This window comes from Bos indicus, chromosome 4 (genome assembly GCF_029378745.1).
Source record: "Bos indicus isolate NIAB-ARS_2022 breed Sahiwal x Tharparkar chromosome 4, NIAB-ARS_B.indTharparkar_mat_pri_1.0, whole genome shotgun sequence".
Lineage (NCBI taxonomy): Eukaryota > Metazoa > Chordata > Mammalia > Artiodactyla > Bovidae > Bos > Bos indicus.
In genome coordinates, this window is record NC_091763.1 from 88,590,496 (window position 1) to 88,603,623 (window position 13,128).

A 13,128-nucleotide genomic window follows, 5' to 3' on the forward strand; every position below is an offset into this window, starting at 1 on the left:
GGGTATTGTCTGACTTAAGATTTTAAGAGGACTCTGTGGTTGTCATGTTGCAACTAGATTGGAGGATGCAGGAGTATAAGTTGGGAGACTTGTGTGTGTGTGTGTGTGTGTGTGTGTGCATGCCCTCTGTTGCATTTGACTCTTTGTGACCCTATGGACTGTAGTCCACTGTAGGCTCCTCTGTCCATGGAATTTTCCAGGCAAGAATACTGGAGTACTTGCCATTTCCTGTTCCAGGGGATCTGCCAGACCCAGGGATCAAACCTACATCTCTTGGGCCTCCTGCATTGGCAGGCATATTCTTTACCACTGCACCACCTGAGAAGCTCATGGAAGACTTGTAAGAGGGTATTACAATCATTCAGGTGAGGCACCCATATTTATCAGTTAACTCTAAATACATCAGTAGACTTATTCCAAACTCCTTTCATATTGTTAAATAGTAGGGCCAGTTCTCTATGACTGATTCACATTCAAAGTATTCTCTTCTCTTCCTTCCCCTCACGGCCTTACATAAAGATGTGTTATCTTTTAATTGTACATTGCCTGTAATTTTCTTGTTATGAGGCAAGAAAAAAATGACTTATTTTCATAACTCCTTTTTAGGTAATATTTTCAATTCATTATTCTTTCATGAGCAGTTCATTTTCCTAGATCTTTTCAAATATATACTACTTTGAAAGGCAATTATGAATTCTTTTGTTAACATTTTTGTTAATCACTTTATTTATCCATTTTGGCTTCATATTTTTTGTTCTTTTTGTTCTTTTTAGCAGACATTTTTCTACAATGAATGTCTTGCATTTTAAACTAGGTCTTTCTTTGACTTCAATCCCAATATGAATTTTTTTCTGAATACATTTTTTAGTACATGAATTCATTATAAAGTAAAAATAGATGTTTCTTTTGGTACTTAAAAAGTCAAAAAAGTCTATCATCTGTTATGATTTAATTAGAATGCAGTCACTATTTCTCTGCATTTAAAAATTCTTTCTAGTATAATACTCATCCATTTCAAATCTCAATGTTATTTTGAAACATAATTTATTATTTTGTATTTCTATTTCATTCTCTTGAAGCCTCATTAATTTTCCTTTATCAACTGCTCATTTCTTGTCCCTTGTTGACTCATGTGGATGGTATCAATTTTGATGTTTACTTATATATTTCTCATTAATTTTTGGTTCATACTGAAACACTTGAAAAAAATCTTATTAAACTAAAACATTTAAAAACTAAAACAAAAAAGAAATTGAGATATAACTTATGAAGTGAAGTGTTAGTCGCTAAGTCATGTCTGACTCTTTTGCAACCCCATGGACTGAGGAGCAGGCAAGAACACTCCAGGCAAGAATACTGAGTGGGCAGTCATCTCCTTCTCCAGGGGGTCTTCCCGACCCAGGGATTGAACCCAGGTCTTCTGCTTTGCAGGGGGATCCTTTACAGTCTGAGCCACCAGGGAAGCCCCATAACTGACATACAACATTATATTAATGTCAGGTGTAGAGCATAATGATTTGATATCTGAATATACTGCTAGATGGTATCCATCATAAGTCTAGTTAACTATCTGTCACCATAGATAGTTACAAATTTTTTAATATTAATAATTTTAATTTATTATAATTTTGATTTTAATCATAAAAATTTTAATATTTATTCTCTTAGAAACTTCCAAATATGAAATATAGTATTATTAATGATGATCACTCTGCTGTACATTACATCCCCTTGGATTATTTCTTTTATAACTGGAAGTTTTTGCCTTCTGACTCACTTTACCCATTTCTCCCATCTCCTCCTTCCCACTCCCCAATCTGGGACCCAGCTGTCTGTTCTCTGTATCTATGAGCTTGGTTTTAGATTCCTCATATAAATGGGCTCCTATTGTGTTTGTCTTTCTCTGTCTGGTTTGTTTTACCTAATGTAATCCCCACAAATCCATCCATGTTGTTGAAAATGACAATCACTTTTTATGTCTAAATAACATTTCATTATATATACATATGTGTGTATCACATTTTTTAATCCATTGATCCATGAACACAGATTGTTTCCATATCTTGATTGTAAATAATGCTTCATTGAACATGGGAATGCATATATCTTTTCTAGTTGGGTATTTTTGTTTTCTTTAGATAAATACCCAGAAGTGGAATTTCTGTATCATGTGAAAGCAGCACATTTAATTTTTGAGGAACCTCTATACTGTTTTCCACAGTGACTACACCAATTTACTTTACTGCCATTAGTGTGGAGAAGGCAATGGCACCCCACTCCAGTACTCTTGCCTGGAAAATTCCATGGACCGAGGGGCCTGGTGGGCTGCAGTCCATGGGTTCGCTAGTAGTCAGACACGACTGAGCGATTCACTTTCACTTTTCACTTTCTTGCTTTGGAGAAGGCAATGGCAACCCACTCCAGTGTTCTTGCCTGGAGAATCCCAGGGAAGGGGGAGCCTGGTGGGCTGCTGTCTATGGGGTCGCACAGAGTCGGACACGACTGAAGCTACTTTAGCAGCAGCAGCAGCCATTAGTGTACAAGGGTTGTCTTTCTCCACATCCTTCCTCATCAGCATTTCCTATTTCTAGCTTTTTTAGTAATATTCACTCTAATAGCTGTCAGGTGGTATTTCACTGTGATTTTGATTTGGATTTCCTAATGATTTGTGATGTTGAGCACCTTTTCATGTACCTGATGGCCTTCTCTATGTCTTCTTTGGAAAAATTAATATTCAGGTCTTCTGCCCATTTAAAATCATTGTTTTTTTTAACTGAGTTGTTCTGATTCTTTGTATATTTTGAATATTAACCCTTGATCCTTTATGTTTTGCAAAGATTTTCTCCCATTCAGTAGGTTGCCTTTTAATTTTGCTGATGGTTTCCTTTGCTGTGTAGAAATTTTACTTTGATGTAATCCAACTTGTTTATTTTCAACTTCATTGCCTTTATTTCTAGTATAAAATTAAAAAAAATCATTATAAAAAATAATTCAAGGAATTTGTGACTTGTGCTTTCTTCTAGGAGTTTTATGGTTTCAGGTCCTACATTCAAGACTTTAATCCACTTTGAGTTAATTTTTGCATATGGTATAAGTTAGTGGTCCCATTTCATTCTTTTGCATGTGGCTTTTTGGTTTTCCCAACACCATTTATTGAAGAAGCTTCCTTTCCCCATTGTATATTCTTGGCTCCCTTCTCATAATTTAATTAACTATATATATAAGTGGGTTTATTTCTGAACTCTCTATTCTGTTCTATCAATTTATGTGTCCAAAACTATTATTTCTTAAATTTAAGTGGTATTGGGTGGTGTTGGGGGTAGCATTGTAGTTATGAATCCAGAAAAGAAATTTTTGTTTACTCTGTATGAATGAATGTTAACATTCTCTTGCAAATATATAAAATATTTCAATGTGCTCATTAACTTAAACCAAAGATTATATGAAGACTTTCCTCTCATGAGAAGAAAGAGGGGAAAAAGTATAAATTGGCTTAATGAAGATTACTAATAATTCTGTAGTTAAATTTTAAAATAAAAAAACCTACTCATTTCTAAGCTGTTAAATTCCCATAAATAAAGAATAAAGTTAATAAAATTCTCATATGAACTGATGTCACCAATTTATTGTTTCAATTTTACATTTTTTGCAATTTCACATATTCCTCCAGTTTGTAGGCAAATTAGAAAGTACTTTAAAGCTTATTTTTTGTCCTTTGTTTTACTCAGGCAGTGTCCTCTCCCTCTTGCTCCCCAAAGGAAAAGAAGAATGATCATCAGTGGCAAATGGCAGTTGCAGAACCAACACCAAAAAGCAGCTTCACACTCACAAGGGAACACTGAGCTTCTTACTTAGGGATTCAGGTGCTCTACACATTCAGAGAAACTTCTTTCATAATGAACTAGGGATTGAACCCGGGTCTCCAGCATTGAAAGCGGACGATTTTACTGTCTGAGCAATGAGGGAAGCTCATAGAAATGATCCTTGAAATTTGAAATTTCTATTTTTGGTGCAGATTGTTCCGACTTAGGGTGGTTCCATGATTTTTCTGCTTTACAATGATGCAAAAAGCAATATTCATCCAGTGAAAACCATACTTCCAGTCTTGAATTCTGATCTTTTCCAGGGTCTAGTGATTTGTCTTACTTACTCTCTTATGGTGCTGGGCAGCTGCAGTGCCACAGCTTCCAGCTGGCCACATGATCATGGGGGTAAATAGCTCATACACTTATAACTATTCTGCTCCCATTCAACCATTCTTTTTTTTTTTTTCTTTTCCTTAGCGTAGTCAATAAATTTCATGAGATATTAAACATTGTATTATAAAATAGACTTTTGCTAGTTGATTTTGCCCAACAGGAGGTTAATGTATGTGTTCTGAGTATGTTTAAGGTAGGCTGCACACAACTATGATGTTCTATAGATTAGGTTTACTAAATGGAGTTTCAACTTATAATGGCCTTATTGAGACTTGTGAAAGTGAAAGTTGCTCAGTCGTATCCAACTCTGTGACTCCATGGACTATACAGTCCATGGAATTCTCCAGGCCAGAATACTGGAGAGGATAGTCTTTGCCTTCTCCGGAGGATCTTCCCAACCCAGGGATCAAACCCAGGTCTCCTGCATTGCAGGTGGATTCTTTACCAGCTGAGCCACAAAGACTTAATCCCATGGTAAACTGAGAAAGATCTGTGTTATTCTTCTCCTCAGTCTATATAGGGCACTTACTACATATGCTAGATGTACATATTTATTGTCTGAATTGTAGCTAAATTAAGAATTAAAAGGTGCACTACTAATAATCATCTGGGATAATGGGTGTAATTGTGACATTCCCTAGCACACAAAGCATTTGTCTGAAATGTGGGAGACCCAAGTTTGATCCCTTGGTTGGGAAGATCCCCTGGAGAAGGAAATAGCAACCCACTCCAGTTTTCTTGCCTGGAGAATTCCATGGACAGAGGAGCCTGCCAGGCTATAGTCCATGGGGTAACAAAGAGTCAGATACAGCTGAGCCACTAAGCCAGCACATCAGAACATCTGCTCAGCCTATAGACATGTATTAGAAATTTGTTCCCACCATTTTCATGTACTGAAGAGAAACAAGTTTCCAGAATAGTATGGTAGGAACACTTCTATCTTTTCTCTGCCTCATCTCTTATCCATCCCTTGAAGAAGAAGAGATTGATGAGTTTGGGAGAAAGCTGAGCATGAAATCTCCAAGTATAACGACTGCTAAAGCAACCAATATAATACTTGATACCTCCCAAAATAAAGATTTCCCCAGAAAGTTTTTTCTTTATTTCCCCAGAAGTTTCTGATATTTTATAAAATAAATTTGCTTGATAATTCTAAATTTAAATATCCATATGGAGTTCTAAAAAATTAAATTTAAAAATATCTCTCTCTTCCCTACAGCTCTCTCTATTATAAACCTTTTCATAATCTTCAGGTAGAGAGTCTTTAAATGAACACTTTCTTCTCATTTTTCCATATTATCAAAAAATGGCTTCTCTGTTTCTGAGAATCCTGTTTAATAAAATTTAAATTTATACTTTGAATTTTTGTACCCATTAAGGGTGAAAATCAAGCTCAAACCACTTTATTTTGTGTATTCTAGAGCTACATTTATTATTAATCCAAAGTTTAAACCCTAACCCAATGTTGGGGAGCCCAAGTTGGGAAGTTTTTGTTTTTTTTCATCTTTTAAAGACTTCCCTACAAAAGTTTGCAGCTTGAATATATGTCACTGTTGAGCAGCTTATAGCTCTTTCCCTTTATTGACTCTTTAATTTTAAAATCAGAAACAAAAGGTTCTAAAGGCAAAGCTAAACATTAACAAATGCCTATTTTAAACTGTTTGAAAAAAATAAGATGGCTTAATAAATTAAAAAGAAAGATACAATGCTATTCAAATGTAATATACTTTTTAGATTATGAAGTATCTACAGTAGAATACTATTGTAAAAGCTACCATTACCATTATCTCTTAAATATGTCAAAACTGACCTTGCTAGTATTTCAAAACTAAAAGACATCAAGCTCCACACACCTGATTATTTTGCTATGACTCTCAACCTAGTATCAGTTTGATCTTTTAGTTCATCAGGAGTAAATAAGTTGAGTATAGTGAATTCGTCTAGTCAAGGCTATGGTATTTCCAGTGGTCATGTATGGATGTGAGAGTTGGACTGTAAAGAAAGCTGAGCACTGAAGAATTGATGCTTTTTAACTGTGGTGTTGGAGAAGACTCTTGAGAGTCCCTTGGACTGCAAGGAGGTCCAACCAGTCCATCCTAAAGGAGATCAGTCCTGAGTGTTCATTGGTAGGACTGATGTTGAAGCTGAAACTTCAATACTTTGGCTACCTGATGCAAAGAGCTGACTGATTTGAAAAGACTCTGATGCTGGGAAAGATTGACGGCAGGAGGAGAAGGGGGCCACAGAGGATGAGATGGTTGGATAGCATCACCAACTCAATGGACATAGTTTCGGTGGAATCCGGGAGTTGGTGATGGACAGGGAGGGCTGGCGTGCTCATGGGGTCACAAAGAGTCGGACATGACTGAGCAACTGAACTGAACTGAACTGATAGTGAATTCAAGAGTCCTGAACTATCCAGGAAAAAACCCAAGATGGCAGAGTAGAAGGATGTATGCTCATCTTCTCCTGTGAGAACTCCAAAATTACAACTCGTTGCTGAACAACCATCGACAGGAGAATGTTGGATCCACCAAAAAAATACCCCACCTCCAAGGGCAAAGCAGAAGCCCCAGCAAGATGGTAAGAGGGGCGAAATTGTGTTTAGAATCAAACCCCATACCCACCAGAGACACTCAGAAGGCTCAAACAAAACCTAGAGTGCACGAGGAGACCCCACAGAGACTGAGCCAGACTACCTGCCTTTGAGTGTTTGAGTGTCTCCTGCAGAGGTCCAGGTCAGCAGTGGCCTGCCACAAGGGCAGGGGCTCTGGGTGCAGCAGACCTAGGTGTGGCATAAACCCTCTTGGAGGAGGTCAGCATTAACGCCAGCATAGAGCCACCAGTAAAGGAATACTCAAAATTCTCCAAACTAGGCTTCCACAGTATATGAGCTATGAATTTCCAGATATTCAAGTTGAGTTTAGAAAAGGCAGAGGAGCCAGAGATCAAATTGCCAATATCCATTCGATCATTGAAAAAGCAAGAGTTCCAGAAAAACGTCTACTTCTGCTGTATTGACTATGCCAAAGCCTTTGACTGTGTGGGCTACAACAAACTGTGTAAAATTCTGAAAGAGATGGGAATACCAGACCACCTGACCTGCCTCTTGAGAAATCTGTATGCAGGTCAAGAAGCAACAGTTAGAACTGGGGATGGAACAACAGACTGTTTCCAAATTGGGAAAGGAGTACATCAGGATTGTATATTGTCGCCCGGCTTATTTAACTTATATGCAGAGTACATCATGAGAAATGCTGGGCTGGATGAAGCACAAGCTGGAATTAAGTTTGCCAGGAGAAATATCAATAACCTTACACATATGCAGATGACACCACCATTATGGCAGAAAGCAAAGAAGAACTAAAGAGCCTCTTGATGAAAGTGAAAGAGAGTGAAAAACCTGGCTTAAAACTCAACATTCAGAAAACTAAGATCATAGCATATGGTCCCATCACTTCAAATAGATGGGGAAACAGTGGAAACAGTGGCTGACTTTATTTTTTGGGGCTCCAAAATCACTGCAGATGGTGACTGCAGTCATGAAATTAAAAGACTCTTGGTCCTTGGAAGGAAAGTTATGACCAACCCAGACAGCATATTAAAAAGCAGAGACATTACTTTGCCAACAAAGATCCATCTAGTCAAAGCTATGGTTTTTCCAGTGGTCATGTATAGATGTGAGAGTTGGGCTGTGAAGAAAGCTGAGCGCCAAAGAATTGATGCTTTTGAACTGTGGTGTTGGAGAAGACTCTCGAGAGTCCCTTGGACTACAAAGGAGATCCAAACAGTCCATCCTAAAAGAAATCAGTCCTGAATATTCATTGGAAGGACTGATGCTGTAGCTGAAACTCCAATCCTTTGGCCACCTGATTCAAAGAACTGACTCATTAGAAAAGACAAATTAGGGTTAGGGTTAGAGTTAGGGCTGGGCAAGATTGAAGGCAGAAGGAGAAGGGGATTATAGAGGCTGAGATGGTTGGATGGCATCACTGACTTAATGGATAAACACCAAAAGTTGGTGATGGACAGGGAGGCCTGGTGTGCTGCAGTCCATGGGGTTGCAAAGAGTCAGACATGACTGAGCAACTGAACTGAACTGAGGTCACCAGAACTTACACAGGACTGGGGAAACATACTCTGAGGGCAAAAACAAAACCTTGTGCATTCCAGGACCCAGCAGAAAGGAGCAGTGGCCCCACAAGAGACTGACCCAGACTTGCCTGTGGGTGTCCAGGAGTCTCTAGCAGAGGCGTGGGTCGGCAGTGGCCTGCTACAGTGTTGGGGGCACTGCGTGCAGCAGTGCCTGCATGGGAGCTTTTGAAGGAGGTCGCCATTATTTACATTACCTCCACCATAGTTTGGTCTCAGGTCAACAACAGGGAGGGAAGACAGCTCCACCTATCAACAGAAAATTGGATTAAAGATTTACTGAGCAGGGCCTCACCCATCAGAACAAGACCCAGTTACCCCCACAGTTAGTCTCTCCCATCAGGAAGCTTCCATAAGCCTCTTATCCTTCTTCCTCAATGGAATGAAAGCCACAATCATAGAAAACTAATCAAACTGATCACACAGACTACAGCCTTGTCTAACTCAATGGGACTGTCAGCTATGGCACGTAGGGCCACCCAAGACAGACGAGTCATGGTGGAGAGTGCTGACAAAACATGGTCCACTAGAGAAGGGATTGGCAAACCACTTCGGTATTCTTGCCTTGAGAAACCCATGAAAAGTATGAAAAGGCAAAAAGATATGACATTGAAAGATGAACTCCCCAGGTCGGTAGATGCCAATATGCTACTGCAGAAGAGTGGAAAACTTCAGAAAGAATGAAGAGATGCAGCCAAAGCAAAAACAGTGCCTACTTATGGATGTAACTGGTGATGGAAGTAAAATCCGATGCTGTAAAGAACGATATTGCATAGGAACCAGGTATGTTAGGTACATGAATCAAGGTAAATAAACAGTGGTCAAACAGGAGATGGCATGAGTGAACATTGACATTTTAGGAGTCAGTGAACTAAAATGGACTGGAATGGGCAAATTTAACTCAGATGACCATTATATCTACTACTGTGGGCAAGAATCCCTTAGAAGAAATGGAGTAGCCCTCATAGTCAAAAAAAGAGTCCAAAATGTAATACTTGGATGCAGTCTCAAAAATGACAGAATGATCTCTGTTTGACTCCAAGGCAAACCATTCAATATCACAGTAATCCAAGTCTATGTCCCACCAGTAATGCTGAAGAAGCTGAAGTTGAATGGTTCTATGAAGACCAACAAGAGCCTCTAGAACTAACACCCAAAAAAGATGTCCTTTTTATCATAGGGGACTGGAATGCAAAAGTAGGAAGTCAAGAAACACCTGGAGTAACAGGCAAATTTGGCCTTGGAGTACAAAATGAAGCAACTCAAAGGTTAACAGTTTTGCCAAGAGAACGCAAAGAGGGTCATAGCAAACACCCTCTTCCAACAAGACAAGAGAAGACTCTACACATGGACATCATCAAATGGTCAATACCAAAATCAGATTGATTAAATTCTTTGCAGCCAAAGATGAAGAAGCTCTATACAGTCAGCAAAAACAAGACCAGGAGCTGACTATGGCTCAGTTCATGAACTACTTATGGCCAAATTCAGACATAAATTGAAGAAAGTAGGGAAAACCACTAGACCATTCAGGTATGACCTAAATCAAATCCCTTATGATTATACAGTGGAAGTGACAAACAGGTTCAAGGAATTAGATCTGATAAAGTGCCTGAAGAACTGTGGACCAAGGTTCATGACATTGTACAGGAAGCAGTAATCAAGACCATCACCAAGAAAAAGAAATGCAAAAAATGCAAAATGGTTGTCTGAGGAGGCCTTACAAATAGAAGAGAAGAGAAAGGCAAAGGAGAAAAGGAAAGATATAAGTATCTGAATGCAGAGTTCCAAAGAACAGAAAGGAGAGATAAGAAAGCCTTTCTCAATGATCAACGCAAAGAAATAGAGGAAAACAATAGAATGGAAAAGACTAGAGATCTCTTCAGGAAAACTGGAGATACCAAGGAAACATTTCATGCAAAGATAGGCACAACAAAGGACAGAAATGGTATGGACCTAACAGAAACAGAAGGTATTAAGAAGAGGTGGCAAAAATATACAGAAAAACTATACATAGTTCTGGGAAAGGCAATGGCAACCCATTCCAGTACTCTCGACTGGAAAATCCCATGGACAAAGGAGCCTGGTAGGCTGCAGTCCATGAGAGTGCTGAGTCAGACATGACTGAGCAACTTCACTTTCACTTTTCCTTTCATGCATTGGAGAAGGAAATGGCAACCCACTACAGTGTTCTTGCCTGGAGAATTCAAGGGACAGGGGAGCCTGGTGGGCTGCCGTCTATGGGGTCACACAGAGTCTGACATGACTGAAGCGACTTAGCACACATAGTTCAGTCGGTAAAGAATCTGCCTGCAATGCTGAGACCCGAGTTCAATTCTTGGGTTGAGAAGATCCCCTGGAGGAGGAAATGGCAACCCACTCCAGTATTCTTGCCTGGAGAATCCCATGGGCAGAGGAGCCTGGCAGGCTACAATCCATTGGGTCCACAAGAGTTGGACAAGACTTAGCGACTAAACCAACCAACACAATACAAAACAGATCTTCAGGTCAGTTCAGTCACTCAGTCGTGTCCAACTCTTTGCGATCCCATGAACCACAGCACACCAGGCCTCCCTGTCCATCACCAACTAATAGAGTTTACTCAAACTCATGTCCATTGAGTTGGTGATGCCATCCAAAAAGATCTTAATGACCAAGATAACCACAATAGTGTGATCACTGGACTAGAGCTAGACAACCTGGAATGTTAAGTCAAGTGGGCCTTAGGAAGCATCACTATGAACAAAGTTGGTGGAAGTGATGGAATTCAGGTTGAGCTATTTCAAATCCTAAAAGATGATGCTGTGAAAGTGCTGCAGTCAATATGCCAGCAAATATGGAAAACTCAGCAGTGGCCACAAGACTGGAAAAGGTCAGTTTTGATTCCAATCCCAAAGAAAGGCAATGCCAAAGAATACACAAACTACCACACAATTGCACTCATCTCACGGGCTAGTAAGTAAGTAAGGTCGCTCAGTCATGCCCAACTCTTTGCGACCCCATGGGCTATAGACTATAGCCCACCAGGCTCCTCTGTCCATGGGATTCTATAGGCAAGAATACTGGAGTGGGTTTCCATTTCCTTCTCCAGGGGAACTTCCTGACCCAGGGATCGAACCCAGGTCTCCTGCATTGCAGGCAGGCCACCAGGGAAGACCCACACGCTAGTAAAGTAATGCTCAAATTCTCCAAGCCAGACTTCAGCAATACATGAACCATGAATTTCCAGATGTTCAAGCTGGATATAGAAAAGCCAAAGAAACCAGAGACCAAATTGCCAACATTTGCTGGATCATTGAAAAAGCAAGAGTTCCAGAAAAACACCTATTTCTGCTTATTGACTATGCCAAAGTCTTTGACCGTATTGCATCACAGTAAACTGGAAAATTCTGAAAGAGATGGGAATACCAACCACCTGACCTGCCTCTTCAGAAACCTGTATGCAGGTCAGGAAGCAACAGTTAGAACTGGACATGGAACAATAGACTGGCTCCAAATAGGAAAAGCAGTACGTCAAGGCTGTATATTGTTCCCCTGCTTATTTAACTTATATGCAGAGTTCACTTCAGTTCAGTTCAGTCGCTCAGTTGTGTCCAACTCCTTGTGACCCCATGAACTGCAGCATGCCAGGTCTCTCTGTCCATCACCAACTCCCAGAGTTCATTCAAACTCATGTCCATCCAGTTGGTGATGCCATCCAGCCATCTCATCCTCTGTCGTCCCCTTCTCCTCCTGCCCCCAATCCCTCCCAGCATCAGAGTCTTTTCCAATGAGTCAACTCTTTGCATGAGGTGGCCAAAGTATTGGAGTTTCAGTTTTAGCATCAGTCCTTCCAATGAACACCCAGGAATGATCTCCTCTAGGATGGACTGGTTTGATCTCCTTGCAGTCCAAGGGACTCTCAAGAGTCTTCTCCATTACCACAGTTCAAAAGCATCAATTCTTTGGCACTCAGCTTTCTTCACAGTCCAACTCTCACATCCATACATGACCACAGGAAAAACCATAGCCTTGACTAGATGGACCCTTTTTGGCAAAGTAATGTGTCTGCTTTTAAATATGCTGTCTAGGTTGGTCATAACTTTCCTTCCAAGGAGTAAGCATCTTTTAATTTCATGCCTGCAGTCACCATCTTCAGTGATTTTGGAGCCCAGAAAAATAGTCAGCCACTGTTTCCACTGTTTTCCCATCTACTTGCCATGAAGTGATGAGACCAGATGCCATGATCTTCGTTTTCTGAATGTTGAGCTTTAAGCCAATTTTTTCACTCTTCTCTTTCACTTTCATCAAGAGGCTTTTTAGTTCCTCTTCACTTTCTGCCATAAGGGTGGTATATCTGCATATCTGAGGTTATTGATATTTCTCCCGGCAATCTTGATTCCAGCTTGTGCCTCTTCCAGCCAAGTGTTTTTCATGATGTACTCTGCATAAAAGTTAAATAAGCAGGGTGACAATATACAGCCTTGACGTACTCCTTTTCCTATTTGGAACCAGTTTGTTGTTCCATGTCCAGCTCTAACTGTTGCTTCCTGACCTGCATATAGGTTTCTCAAGAGGCAGGGCAGGTACATCCTGAGAAATACTGGGCTGGAAGAAGCACAAGCTGGAATCAAGTTTTCCAGGAGAAATATCAATAACCTCAGATATATAGATGACATCACCCTTATGGCAGAAAGTGAAGAAGAACAAAGAGCCTCTTGATGAAAGTGAAAGAGGAGAGTGAAAAATTTGGCTTAAAGCTCAACATTCAGAAAACGAAGATCATGGCATCTGGTCT

General features: G+C 39.9%; 1 pseudogene; it reads right to left on the reverse strand.

Annotated features, from left to right (window-relative positions):
- Positions 1–3,722: 3,722 nt before the first annotated feature.
- LOC139182861 (small nucleolar RNA U3) lies at positions 3,723–3,901 on the reverse strand (annotated as a pseudogene).
- Between the last annotated feature and the right edge of the window lie 9,227 nt (positions 3,902–13,128).